Raw genomic sequence first — 14,908 nt, 5'->3', positions numbered from 1 at the left:
CTCCAGCCGGGGCCTGGTGCCAGGGCCCGTGGCTGACGGATGTACATGCAGCACAACACGTAATACCGGCAGCCTGTCTCTGTGGCCGGGCGCAGCCGCCAGCGCGTCACACGGGTTCGTCAACCTCAGCCAGGGGGAATTTTCCTCCTGCGAGTGCGCGCACCCCTGCTCTCCCCATCCCTTTTACAGCTGGAGGGAAGCAAAAGGAGAGGGGGGGAATCCCTGAACCAGATATCGCTGTAATTGATGTTCCTTCCCCACTCCCCCACCCAACTGCTGCTTTTGGAAGAAGCAGTGAACAAAACCATCTCCGCATGGCTCCTGCTCGCTCCCTTTGGATGCAAGGGGGTGCAGCGCTGAGGCACTGCTGTGCAAAAGGGCAGCCCCTTGCACGCAGCATGCTGAATTCCTCGGTATGGGCCCACGCTTGGGTTTCTAGCTGCAGCTCCTGCTGCCTGAAAGCTCTTTGGGTGGGAAGGGCAGAGGCAGAGCCTGGCGAGCTGCAGAGCGTGGGAGCGGGTGCCTGCGGCGGGGAGCAGGGGGTCACCGGGGAGGAAGGGCTGGGCTGCTCTGTGTTCTCCCAGCCGGAGGTGAGCAACGAGTCTGAGCAGCGTGGTGCTGTGCGGCTGTCCTGAGCTGTAACAACAAGCATGTGGAACGCTCTGGCTCTTCAGCTGGTCCCAGAAACACTGGAAGTGAGAGAGGTGCAGCTTCTGGTGCCTTGGTGCTCTTTTGATCTGAGCTCTGCGAGCACAACCCCTTCTAAAACAAGCGAGACAGAGGAGGCAAATCTACAAACCCCTTGATTATTCAGCCAAGCCTAAAAATAAAGTTAATGATCCCTCTGCCTGCGTTTCATGAGAGTGGAACTCAGATCTCTGCCTCTCCCTCTTTCTTAAACGCTGTTATTAAATCCCCTGCCCAAAATGTTTTCCTGTACTATCAAGCCCTTCAGCACTGCCAGCTCAGCACTTTGAGCTGGTTGCCTGGAAGTGTCCCACGCAGGATTCCTGTTCCTGGTTCCCCATGTAATCTATGAATTAGGGGTGCCATTGCGACGCGCCCCAGCGCTGCCTCCCCGAAAACCTCGCACCGGCCGGGGAAGGGACGGGGTTAACGAGGCAGCCAGCCCTGCTGGGAAGGGGAGGACGGGGAAACAAGCGGCCGCTTGTTCGGCACCCAGCGCAGGGAGGGAGGCAGCGGCCAGGTGGAGGCTCCGCAGCCCCTTCCGCGAGCACAACGCGCAGGAGATGCCACCGCGGCCCCTGCGCACACCCCTCCCGGGCATTGGCTGGGCCGCCCTCCAAGGCTGACGGTGCTTTAAAAAAAAAAAAAAAAAAGAAATGAAAAAAAAAAAAAAAAAGAGGCTGAGTTTCCGCGGAGGTTACTGCCGGTCAGGCCGGCCTCCAGCAGCGTGCCGGCCGTGTGTGTGCAGCCGCCTGACGCGGGCAGGGCCAATCCGCGGCTCTGCAGCCTTGTCTGATGCTGCCCGGCCCAATCCTTTCATCTCCGGAGGCGCGGGGAGACGGAGACGGAGTCGGAGACAGCCCCGGCCTCTGCCCCGGCCCCGGGGCCTCGCCTCGCCCTCCGCGGGAGGCCCGGCCCCAGCGCCCGGTGCCGGCCGGGGGTCGCTGCCAGGGGGGAACCGAGCCCGAAAGCCCCCGGCCCCTGCGGCACCGGGCGCTGCAGCCGTGGGAAGCACGGGCAGCTTTCTGTCCTGCGAAAGGGAGGTTTTAGGGTCAGCCTTGGGAAGGAAGCACACGCGGTCCAGAAGGTGAAAATGCAGCCTGGTGTGCACACGGGCAGCCGTGGCCATGCTTCAGCACGTATACGTAAATACAAACTCACAAGGATCGGTCACAAAGCAGGACATCTTAGATTTGGGAGAGAGGCTTAAAATCACGATTTTATACACATAAAAGCCACTTGTGTTCTGAATCTGATCCTTTTGTTACTGCACATTTAAAGTTATCTTTGCATAAAAACAATCAAACCCTTGCTTGGAATTCTTAACCAACTAACCAAACAAACAAACAAAAAAACCAACACCTACCTGTAGAACTTTTATTTCTTTTTAAACTATATGCAAAAACAGCACTTTTCAGAATAAGTAGTATTTCATAATGGAGACCAGCATGACGACAGCTGTTACATGCCAATTTGGCTCCGTAACAAACACATCTGCTTGTTTCACATTTTTTCAGCCCGCCTAAAATAGCTTTTTACAAAACCCTGGTCTTTAGCCCTCAAACAGAAAAAATGCCGATCCCTTTTCAAAATGCCTGTGACCTTCAGTCACTTTATAAGCTGACTAAGCCGAATTGTCATTTTGACTGAACAATTGTAAATACTTCTCCCTTCATATACAGAGAGCTTTCACATTCTGGCTGTAGCATTTACATGGATATCTGAAATACATGGCTTACAAGCCACCAACACGATTCTGGTGACACCTGCCACGTGATTTTTAACACTCAGAAATGAGGAAACTTGCACAGTCATAATATTGCACTTCATCATTGTCTTTTTGAGGTGCCAAGTTAAAAGGTGATGATCCAAATATCAAGTATTTAACTAACATTTTATCACCTAAAATGGGCTTAACCTGACCCTGAATCCCAAAGCAACTACGCTTAGATGCATTGTTCTCGGGTGACCACCAGGAACTGCATCATTCCAAAAACCAAAATAATTAATTTAAAAATCCTGATGCATTACAGCTGTGAGAGGCTAGGATGTTTTCCCACCCTGAGCAGGTGGTGGAGCATCAGGCTGCCCTGCGCTCACCCGCCCAGTGTTCCCCTTCGGCCAAAATTCTTCCAAGGTGACTGGAGTTTAGGCATCTCTTTTCACAGGGCAAAGATGGCGGGGGCAGGTTTCAACAAACTTCAGCAATTTAACCTTATGTATGAGAGCCACACTGGTTAAATAAGCATCTTCTATAGTCAAGAGAGACAGGGAGGCGGTTCCCAGGGTGACTCACACCAGCAATCTGAGATACCTGTGTTAGGAAAGGGTGAATCATCCTCTAGTGGTGCATCTCTAACTTCTGTATCCAGATACCCGGATCAGTTGCTGGATGCCTGTCTTTTAGATGAGTTTGGTATGATGAGTTCCACTCCTGGATTTTAGCTGTGGAGAGACCTCAGCTCTCCAGCAATGATCCCCAAAAACATGGGCTCTGTGCTCAGCGTGAGCAACATCATCTGAGGCGTCCCTTGAAAGCAGTGGCTTTTGTCTGTGACTCACCTTCCTTGTTTGGGAGCTGAGGAAGTCCAAAATGCCTCAAGAATTATGGGAAACTTGGAAATTTTAGATGTGCTCGGCAGATAAGGGTACATTTTTTCACACAGGAGATGATAAACTTCTGGAAAATGTTGCCAGTTGCCTGCCAATAGGCAGACAGCACCAGCATGTTCGCAAGGAGTTTAGAGAGACTCACGGGCACCAAGGTCCATAACCAGATGCTAAGGGCAGAGATGTGCCCTCTGACACACACATGGGTTGCGGACACGGGGCTGATGGTGCAGACCTCAGGCAGGAGCCAGGTTTGCACACACTCCCTGCACAGCCTCTCTCGTTGCCACCAATGACATGGGGTGAGGTGGACCATTGCTATGACACGGTACAGGGTTTTTTGGAAAGCTTCGCACCACTGTCAGGTGCTGTACTCTCCTCTCATCGCAGCCTCAGTCACAGCATGGGGATACAGAGAGCTGGAATCTCAGCCTCAGGATCCCACCTGGCTCTGAAGACAGCACTCCTATCCTTCCTTGTCATTCCTTCCAGCTCTTCCAGTTCAGTTCCCCCAGGCTTTGTCGTTAATACTCCAAACTTCTGAGAAGTCCAGCCATCAAATTACCAACATGGTACACAATAACATTGGATCTTTGGCAATGGAGCTCATAATTCAAACTCATAAATGAATGAGTATGTTCTTTGGACTAATGACCATGTAACATGCTAGGATTGATGTTGTGGAAGATATTGCAGACACATGGGAGTTTTCAGGAAATATCAAGGCTCTTTAAAAGCACTGCTAATGATGCACTAGCTTTGTTTTAATATCCATATGGGATTTATTTTCTGTGTTTGTGAGAATTTTCTTTGTCTCTAATCTCTCCAATTCAGCTGAGTCATGTGCAGGCAAAGCATAAGGGGATGTGTGAAAAGTGCATAAAATTGGACATTCCTGTTTTGCAGAAATTACATATACCAGTAAGAGCTTTCGTTTGGATGCAGGATGAACCTGACAGTGGAAAATCAAAGGAAAATCTCCTTGGTCTTTTCAGATTGATTTACAGACAAAGAGCTGGGATTTCCCAGCTGTTGTCTGGTTGGTTGTTTTTGAGGGAGTTCTGTCTTTCAGTTTTGAGTGTTTCCCTTCCTTTATTTTAGATTTTGAATCCTTCCATTATAATATATACAATCAGTTCTCTTGCACAGAAATACAGCTGGAAAGTCTTTTCCAAGCAGAAGCTAGAAACATTTCATTTTGAAAATACCCAAACCGCAGCATTTCAATATGGACAGAATGATTTTCTCCCTTTTTCTTTCTTCTTCAAGATGATATTTCTGGTTTCTGGCAGCATTTCAGCTCTGATGGGACCACATTATCCGCTGGCAAGAGGTCCCCTCAGTGGAATTTAGCTGGTCAGGAGGATGACGCAGGTTCACACCCCTTGGGCTGGGCCAGCCTGGAGTCTGAGTCACTAACTAATGCATTTATTTGCTTCCCACTCTGCCATTGGCTTCCTCCATGACACTGGGTATGTCTCCTCATCCTCCGGGAACTGGCACAGATGCTGCTTTCCTGCTCCTTAGATTTTCTGCTGTGGTCTCTGGAGAAGAGACTTCACATCTAACACAGGGGAGCCATAGTTTGGTTAGGGATGTTTATGGCTGTGGTATGAAACTCGTCTTATCTGCTGCATTTGGAGTTCAGCTGCTTCTGTTTCTGTGATGCTGACAAGGCAAGTCTCCAGGGACTTCGGCTATCCCTCAGCCTCTGAGGAAAACTGGACCCAAACAATATCCCATCCTTTGCTGCTTTAAACTAAACCCTTACCAGAACCCAGTTCCTGTGCAATGAGAGGGCACTGCAGTAAGCACTGAAACAAAAGCACCCTCTCCCAGGAGGTTTTCTGTCAAGAGATTGAAATCATTTCTGACTGCACATCTAAATATTTAATGCTTTTGAATGGTAGATGGGTCAAGGTACAGCTCTCCTAATATTTGTTCTGTGCCTGCATCCTCATCTGGATGTCCTGAGCTAACGGAACAGCACAGCACAGCAGTAAACGCCTCTGCCATGGGAACTGGAGGCCTTTTCATTCCTCAGCAGCACGTTTACTGCCAGCCCCTTCTTCTACCTGAGCGGGTACAGCACATACTGCAAGCATCACTACACGCCTGGCAGGTCGTTGTCAGTAACCATCTCAGCTGAATTTACCTGCCCTGCTGAGTTAGGTTCATTCAGCCCCAGTATCGTGTTGTGCTATAACAGATTGCTCCGTGGCTGGAGAAACTCTCCTGTCTCCTGACTGCCATGCTGCCCGGCAGCACATCACTGAGCTGTGCCACAGGCGAATGCTAAGCTCAGCAAATGCTGAGGACAGTCTCTTTGCCCTTTAGTTGCACAATAACGATACATCTCCATTCTGCATGGCCAGCACATACAGACGTTTCTAACCCAAATGTTTGCCTGGGCGTAGCACATGGTGTCAGTGCCAATGGCCTCTGACCTCTGGTCTCCAAGAGGCAGGGCAGATATAGCTTTTCTGGCCTTTTGGCACCAGCTTGAGCACAAAGGGCAGTAACACCCACATACTTATAAATGTTCTTGCTGTCCATTGCCATGCTCACATGTATAGGACTGCTCAGGGCATATCAAATAGTAAATATTTACAAGGTCAGGCTGGGATCAGGCACTGTATCTTTCATGCAAACCCCACTTCAGAGCACATTAGCCTGTTAAATGTCCCCAGATCCCCTCTGTAAAAGGGCTGCTATGGAGAAAGTGCTACTTCCCTCAACACGAAGAGCTGGTTCGCGGTCATGAAGGACCCCCGTGCAGCAGTAAAGGAGAACAGTGCTCATTTAGACAGTATTAGTTTAAATACAATCCCTTCACCCCTTTAGTTTAAAGATAATTCCCCCATCCTCAGTGAAAAATCCTGAGATGCTCCAGGCCAGCTGGCGTTGTTAAGGCACCTCTCAGCAGAAGCTCAGATTTACAACTACTGCAAATCTGCCTCCTTTCTCCTGCATTTGGAAATAGCTTTTCCATGGCTGAGAGGACAGGGCTAGGCACCTCTTCGTGTTGAGAGAGATGGGGATGTTGGTGCAAAACTGTTCTTACTGCAAGATAGTGATTACAAGAGTACCATCTATGAGGACCTGGCAGCAGAGGACAAGAAATAACCAAGTTGCTGGAGAGCTTTTGATTGAGCCATCAGGATAGCGTGGGTGGGAGCTTGACAGATAGCAAATGGCACAATAGACACAGCCAGCGATGGCAATCAGTGACATAGTCAAACAATAAAAAAAAGTACCTGGCATTGCAAACCGTAACATAGCACATGCAAAGCAAGATCTGTCAATAAGGGCTGCACATGGCTCTGATTTCCCAAATGGAAGCTCTGCAATAACTGGATAAGGAACCTGACTTTGTGAAACGACCAGCACCACTTATATTAGCACTTAAATCCACAGCTAGTGGCTCTGCTTTACTGAAATGTCAGCTTAGCCTTTTCACACTTTCCTCCTGGTTTATGCATTTTATCACATGAACTGCAAACCACCACCTGTTCTTAATTTCTAATTGCGTGGAACTTCTGAACACTTTTGATATCTGCCACAAAATACCAGCAATGTAAAGATGTGCAATGTGTGTTAACCTGCACACTGCTGACCTCCCCTCCATCATCGCAGGTAACAGCTACCTACACAGCTAGCTGCCAAGCACAGCAGCACAACCCTCTCATTTTTCTCCACAAGAAAAAAAAAAAAGTGTCTAAAGTCATTCCTTCCCCACCACAACATGCCTGAGAGAGGCACAAATTGTTTCTCCGTATCAGTTCCTTCTAAAAACCCAACTCCCTCCATTTTCTTGGTTACACCAGCCAGGTCCCCCTGTGGTTCCTGCACAGCTGACCATGACACAGGTCAGAGCACCAAGCTGCTGAGTGATCAGGCAGGCTGGTTTCTCCTCTCCTTGCTGGCTGGTCAAGTCGCACTGAAAGCCAGCCTGCAGCAGGGAAAAAAGGCATGGCCCATGGGATGTTGCTCAGGAGCCTCTTCGGTAGCTCACAGACTTCTTTATTCCAGTGTCCCATAGCCCAACACTTATTCCCAGCCACTTTGGCTGCTCAGGCCAGGAACCTCTTGGAGGTTCAGGCTCCATGGAGGGGAAAAATTAGGGCTTGAATAAGGAAGAGTTGCAGAGCACTCACCCCTTTCCTCCACTGTGGAGACACCCAAGATGATAACTCCTCTCTCCTGGTTCGCTGGCTGGCATTATATTCAGTCTTGCCAACTATGCACAAACTACAGCCCAGGTTTCTTTGGAGACCCTCGCTGTGCAGCCAGGAAAGGTGTTTCCTCCTTCAGCAGCAGACTCCTCTGGGCGAAAGCAAGAGAAGCGAACTGAGACCATTGGCGAAGCTGCCAGACTGAGCCAGTGCCTCTCACAGAGCAGCCAGTCTAATTGAGACCTGCTGAAGGAGTAGACGATTTCATTAACCACACATATAGGAAAGCCCCAAGCAAACGTATTCACAAGGAACCAGTGCAGCATGCCATATGGCTAAGATCCCAGAAAGCTCTCCGGGTTTGAAGGCCTGAGCCATCCCGCTCTGCCAGGTTCCCACATAGGGCAGGTGTGTAATTTGCTGGCTGCTTTGTGCCACGTAGTCACTGTGCTCCTCTTAACCCTTCCAGAGCCTGCAAGGAGCTCCCTTCTCCAACCCGCAGCCAGGCTGGGCACCCATACATTACAGCACAGAACACAGCTGGTGGAGAAGGTCATTGCTCCATATATGAGACAGCCAGACAACCTGTAAAAGCCTCTGCATGTCCACATTCAGCTCCAGAGCATCAGGAGGAGTGCCCTGAAGTGCTGACGTGAGACAAAAATCCATGGATACTATTAAAAGTCAGAAACTAGCATTAGTCTACCTGAACGTGTGTTTAGACCTCTTTAAAGTGTGTAACCAAACCATTTTTTGTCAGAAGGGGAAACAGGAAGATTAGTAGGATTGATCACCAGCCCAAGCACAGGCTTTAAAACAGGAAGGGACATTACATTACATCCCCATGGATGGAGAGATCCAGGGCAAAAAAGTTGTTGCAAAGGGCAGCCAAGATGGTGGGCAGAACCCAAACAGTCCGCAAAACACCAAGGAGAGCTGTGGCATGGAGGCTTTTCTGAGTCAGGAGGTATGGCATAGAGGCTCTGAGGCCAGCTGGAGTAGATAAACATGGACTTCATCCACAGAAAGATGGAGACTGTAGCATTGCCATGCCCAAGTACGGATCCATCTACCCACCATCCACCTTATTCCCGATGAAACTCACCCACCTCGTGTGGCCCACCTCATGCCACAGTATCATGGACTCTGCCAAGGACATACTTTGGCAACTAGTCTGTGCTGCAGGGGCTGAGTGCTATGCATATTGGTATCTGTCAGAGGCAATGATGCTCCTGATTTCAGCTCAAAGGCATGGGGCTTTTACAGGGACAGACAGCAGAGATTTCATTTCAAGTGGGCTGCATGTTCCCCTAGTCCTGCCTCCTGGCCAGGTAAGTTTGCCTTCCACCATGCCAGTAAAGCAATGACCTCTGGTGTCATAAAAGCCCTTTTTGTGCAATTTTGTGCGTAAGTTCTATATGTTTCTATAAATTTGAATGGAGAAGTAGTGACAAAGAAACATCACAGGCCAAAGAGAAGAAAGAAGAATTGTGCTAAGAAGATACTATGTGGAAGGTTCCCAAGGACTGATTAATTCCGGAGGCTAGTAATCCTGATGAATTCGCAAGAACTGATAAATTTAGACCACCAGAGCCTGATACTGCACACAGCTGCCAGCAGACATTACCATCTACAACAGGTTGTATAACTTCGTTCACACACCCTTGAGGGCGTTGGCTGCTATACGCAGGTGAAGACTACAGAGTTATGTGCGCACCTGATGAAACAAAGTGCCCTCCGAAGGAATTTCTAAACACCTACCTAGAAACCACTGGTGCATCAGGATGACCTTCTGCTTCCAAGTGTGCCTGTTGGGGTTGGCCTCCCAACAGTTGCTCCAGCTGGGTAACAGTGAGCATGAATGAATATGCAAGTGAACGTGTTATTAGTAATAGCAGGTAACTCTTCACATAACAGCTTGATTCTATTAATAACAACAGCTAATAAAAGATATTTTAAGAAATAGAAGTTGTGATCTATGTCTTCTGCTAACAAGGAAAAAGGAATTTATAACACTTGTTTGGAAGAAACATATTAAAGACAGCGTGGCACTCAGATATCGGTGCTGGGTCCTGCAGACACCACTAGGACTGATGGTGTTAGCATAGGACAGCTTCTTTGACCAAACAAGCCACTGGCCATGAAATGGTCTGTTGAAATCCACACAAAATCCTTGCCACTGCTTGCCAGAGGGAACTGGTGGGTGTGGGGAATATATTCCTCCCCAGAACGTGCTGTAAAAAATGCAGTCAAAGCCAGCCCTGCAGAAGGATTTGACAGGAACCACATGCGTATTGTAAGGGCAAAGGGAGAAGGTCCCACGTGAGGGAAGCCAGCTGCCATCTGCTCCATCACCTATGTGTCTTCTCTGCATGCTTCATTGTGTGGCAGGGGACCCCAGACTGTCAGACACAACCTCGCCATTAGACTTTCTACAGAAGCAGCCTGTCACTTCAGCCTGCAATTCTTCTACAGAATGTGCTTATTTCAGGTGTCTCCACAGGTGATGTCTCAGGGCTGCCACTGGTGTCCAGGGAAACTATGCAGATTCAGCATTTCTAATGCGGAAAAACAACAAGTGTTGCAAGGTGCAACAACATTTTACCTTGTAAGCCTCCCCCTGAATCTGCCTCCAGGTAATCTGTGTTCCCATCTCTCCAGGGCTGTCATGTCTGTGCCTCCACTTAAGAAGCAGATTTCTCCAGATTATACATAAAGAACGTGAGCTTGTTTGAATCATTATTGCAACAAAATGAGCTTGAGTAACACCAAAAGCATCCTCTGACTAACCACAGCCAGCAGCAGATGCTTAGAGGCCTAAGAAAGAATAGTCATATTACATCCAGACCCTTCTTTTTAATAACTACCAGTAGCCTCATCGTCTGTGATGATTACTCCTCCCATTTAAGTTCTGAAAGGCTTGAACTAGGTTACACAGTCTCGCACATAAAAGCGGCTCCAGCCCTAGAGAGGGCCTGTAGCCCAAGAGGCAAAACCCCAAATCCTGATGCAGGCACAGAAGTGCTTTGTGTGAGGCAGCCCAAGGCATTCATGGCAAAACTGAGAACCCAACGCAGTCTTTCGAGCCCTGCTCCTGGGTTATAGTCTCAAAACCTTCTGTCCAAACAATGATGGGAATGATTGAACCAAAGAGACAAAGGCTGTGACAGGTGAAATATGCTTCCAGATTTCCTGGTGGTGTTCCAGCCTCGATCACTGAAGTTTCACATGCACACCTGACCCCTGTGAGCACGGTGCTAACACATGCCTAGCTGAAACAGCACTCAAGCAAAACTTTCTGCTTCAGCAAGCATGGTTCCTGTCACCTCTGATAGCTCCTTCAACCCCACCAAGCTGATATGAGCAACAGCATGATTTAAGACACAGAACAGTGTTTTTCTGCTGTTTCCCCACCACCACCATCATCCCAGGTTAGGTCCTGGCTGTGAGCGCTTTCTCAGTTTGGGCAGCCAGCTCTGGCAGCCCAAGTGAGCTGCAATCAGCAAACATTTGCAATTATCAGCTGGCTTCAGGCAGACCACGAAGCACTTCACTTTTTTGCCCAGCACCAATGTGGAGAGCAAAAGAAGATCCCCAGCCTGTGGTACTTCCTGAGCCCACACAATGCCTGCAGCCATTGAATTCATTTAATGCCCAAGCAAAAGGAATCAAACCAGGTGTGATCAGAGATAAATGGAAAAGTGAGCTAGCTCAGCTCTGCTTTAAGGGTATTAGTCATGAATTTTTTCCCACCTGAAGTTCTCAAATCTCACTTTCCTTTTTTTCCTCCTATCTCTTTGTCTGTGTGAAACAGGTGATGTCAATTGTGCTGAGACGGTCCTGAACATTTTGCTTAGCTTTGACACTTCAACCTCTACCTCAGACTTCAGGGAAAGCTTACGCTTGGTGACATCCGACATGCTAAGGGGACTCCTTTCCAAATGCTCCCTATCAGTGCCAAAATGTTATCAAATCCCCCTGTTTCAAACAGAAGCCTTCCTACTTCAGGAGATAACACCTGTCCTCTGCCTCCCCCCCGTGCATCAGCAAGTGGGTATTGATGGCCTGGCTGCCGTGCCTCTAATGCTGCCAAACTGCTGCTGCCAGCAGCTGGGCACACAAGCAGATGGCACTTTGTCCTGGCAGGGAGGCATTGAGAAAGCCCCAAGTATCGCGTGGGAGTTCTCCAAGGCTGCACCACCAGAGTTACTAGAGAGAAGCCATCAAGAGCCTCACGATTAATGCCAGCAGTTTAGGAGCTAAATTAGTTACAGTGCAGATAGAGTGGATGAGGGAACCTGTACCAAACAATACACCCACTCACGTTAAAACTCCAGGGACATCCACTCCCTCGCCCCAGAGAAGTGTCTCTGGTCTGGCCCTACATGCAACCGAGGTGAACATACCAGCTCCTCCACCAGCAGCGGCACAAGTTCGCACTTCCCCCTTGCCTCCTTCATTCTCATTGAAGATCAAAGTTCCCCCCCCCCCCCCCCCGATGCATGAAACGTGAACATAGTCTAGGGCTCAGGAAGTTTGGATGCTCCTTCGCATGCAGCCAGTGACCTGCAGAGGAACCTTAGCCGTGTCCTCTTGCTCCTTCGTCACAGGAGGGATTAGTCCCCACCTCACAGGGCCTTGTACAACACACCCCTGCTGCAGCTTAGGCGATGTTGCTGCACGTGTTAAGGAATACTGGAACTGCCCTCCATCACCAGAGGCTTAGGGGATCAGTTATTTTGAAACATCCCAAGGCCTATTGGTTATGGCACTTTGCCTAAGAACATTTTGCAGGTGAGATGGGAAGTCAACTCCAGATCAAAATGCTTTAAAAAAATATAGATAATTAAGCAATACAAGGTTTGCTGTGTGCTTTATTTGCGTAGTGATGAAACAGCAAGGAAAATATAGTTATTGGAAACCTTTCAGCTAGGATATCTACTCTTCAGATATCAAAGGAGACAGTAGCTGTTCAGAGCTAGTAAGATTCCCTATGGACACTGTTTGAAGATCAAACATCCTGCAATTTTACCTCAGACAGCCTGTCAACTACCACAGGGACATGGGTCACACTAACAAAAAGTGCCAGATTTTCTGTTTGTCTGCAAACAGCAGGGCCAGAGAGTTACTGAATCTTTGGCTGACCACAGAAACCAAAGAACAGTAAACTTCACGGGCGATAAGGACTGATACCAGCAACAAGGAAACCAGCTGATGGATGCACATCACACGCTCTGACACGGGAGGAGCGCAGGGGTTACCTAAGTGAAATGAACTGGCCAGGCACCACGAGCATACAAACACTCCTAAGTCTGAAATCACCCAACCAAGATAGCAGCTCAGGGACAGATCTATCACAGGGTGGCCCTAGCCTCCAGCTCCTCAGATGACACTGCCTAAGCTCTGCCCTCCAGCACAGTGCCTGCAAGGTCACCAGCTGAGAATGTCCTGGCTTGGGCCAACAGGACCTTGCAGCTGAGCTGCTCTGGTGTAGGAAGAGCCTACAGATCCCCATTAGGTGCAGAGACCTAGAAACAAAGCTTCCCTCAGACCCTTGGGAGGGGGGCACAGAAGCCTTCAGACAGAGCTATGTCCCACAGAACAATTCACAAGCTTCGAGACCCTGATGGTATCCCAGCAATAAGCAAGACATGACATGTAGGAGATCAGATTACCCACATCATCAGGAAGGGAAGACTTCTGAAGCCCTCATTGCCATATATGGCCATAGAAACCAAGTCGCATCCTTTCCCTGAGGACAGGATATTCCAGACTTTCAGAAATACGTACAAGCTGTAGAGCCTCAGGATTACTCTGGTTCCTAATCCCATACCCTAAGACCTTTTCCTCTCTCACCAGAGCATACCTAATCCCAGAAAACAGCTAGAAGCTAGGGAGAATTGCAAAAAGTTAATCCCCTCCTCAGCAAAATTATATTTCTTCCCTGAGAGCAGACCGTGCTATGTTATGCTCCCCTTCCCCTAGATGGTACCAGTCATAATAGGTAATTTCCAAATACATCCACTTCCCCTTTTATCTAGCAGCTGTTTACAAGACTTAAACAGCGGCCTAACCCACAGAACACAACTGCTGACATTCAGTTCCCTAGCTGTAACACTAAGCGTTTTGCTGCAGCCTATCATCCCCCAGCACATCACATCAGCAACAGCCTACGTTTTCTTATTTCTCGATCTTCTTCCTCCAGCCTTTGAAGGCTCAGTCCCAGCAGGGCTCCTTTATACAGAGCCCCACTGTTCAGCTGCCTCCATCCTCCACACCTCAATCCCCACACCTGGAAGAAGGAAGGAGGCACAGGTGAGGTCTTCCTGCCTCTCCATTAGGGGGGTCAGTTCACCTTTCCTCATGGCAGAGAGTTGACAAGCTGGTGCTGATTTCAGTATGGAGCTATCCAAAGAGCATAGATGAGCCCTAACAATGCTTGAAAAAAAATTATTAACACCATTGGGGTGTAACATAAGAGAATGAACCATAAGTTTAAGCCCTGAAATAGAAGACATCCAGGCCTAGGTTTACATACGTGAAGGTGATTTGAGAAATCCTGCCCAAAATACTGTGAAGGGATCAGTTTTTCATAGAGCAGGGACACCATTATTATTATTTTTTTTTGTTCCTGGAAGTCAGGATTAGAGAGGTTTTTTGATTTTTTCCCTTAGGAGTTCTGCTCTTAGAAACCTCACTTGCGGTCACTAGTACCTTGGAAATTTTGGCTTTTATTTCACACTCAAGATAACCCAGCAGAGGCAAAGGAGAACAGCTCCAGCTCCACTTCACTTCAAACAGCTCACTATTTAGCTGTTATTACACAATGGCATGCCTGAGGCCACCTTCTCCCATTATTACAGGGCTTATCACATTTTGAATGTGTGCTTGACTCAGCTCAGATGAAGCCGCAGCAACGTCTGGTGGTGGTCCAGACCAGAAGTAGCACACGGGGGACACACTGGGCTGATGTCACGAGAGACATGGCAGTGGTGATCATGTTCCTGTTCTGTTGGGACATTGAGGAAGGTCCTTCTGTGACATGCAGGGTGCGTACTCCTTCAGGGCATGGAGAAGCGCGGGCTTGTAGACTCCTCCGCGCTCTCCCTTCTATACCATCACACAACTGCTCAGGGTCAGTACGGCGCAGAAATGATTGCAAAACTGCTCTTCCTTTGGCCAGACACTTGATAGAGTGCCAACAATATATATTTATTAAGGGAGTGGAGAAATCCTAACTGGATAACAAATAGCAAGGCCTGGATTAGAAACTAACTGGCAGATGAGGAACAGAGCTTCCCTGTTGCTTCAGGAATGCCTGCTGTCGCCAGAAAGATTCCGTGCAGTGTCGATGTGGGTTTGCTAAACTGGGGCAGACTGAGACACGAGAAGACACAAAAGTGGCCTGAGAAGCACAGTGAGAAACACCAGGTTCT

At 48.6% G+C, this 14,908-nt stretch overlaps 1 long non-coding RNA gene across 2 annotated transcripts; it reads right to left on the bottom strand.

Moving 5' to 3' along the window:
• Nucleotides 1–3,929: 3,929 nt before the first annotated feature.
• On the bottom strand, nt 3,930–14,587 carry LOC121072963. Of its 2 annotated transcripts, XR_005821446.1 has the most exons (4): nt 13,263–14,587; nt 11,226–12,249; nt 9,234–10,030; nt 3,930–7,718 (listed from the first exon to the last, which is right to left on the bottom strand). It is a non-coding gene; the product is annotated as an uncharacterized LOC121072963 (long non-coding RNA). The 2 variants fall into 2 exon arrangements; XR_005821445.1 differs by having other exon boundaries at nt 11,226–14,587.
• Nucleotides 14,588–14,908: the final 321 nt, after the last annotated feature.

This window comes from Cygnus olor, chromosome 7 (genome assembly GCF_009769625.2).
Source record: "Cygnus olor isolate bCygOlo1 chromosome 7, bCygOlo1.pri.v2, whole genome shotgun sequence".
Classification (NCBI taxonomy): Eukaryota; Metazoa; Chordata; class Aves; order Anseriformes; family Anatidae; genus Cygnus; species Cygnus olor.
Note: the sequence above shows the minus strand (reverse complement) of the source record. Positions and strands in the feature narration are given on the sequence as shown.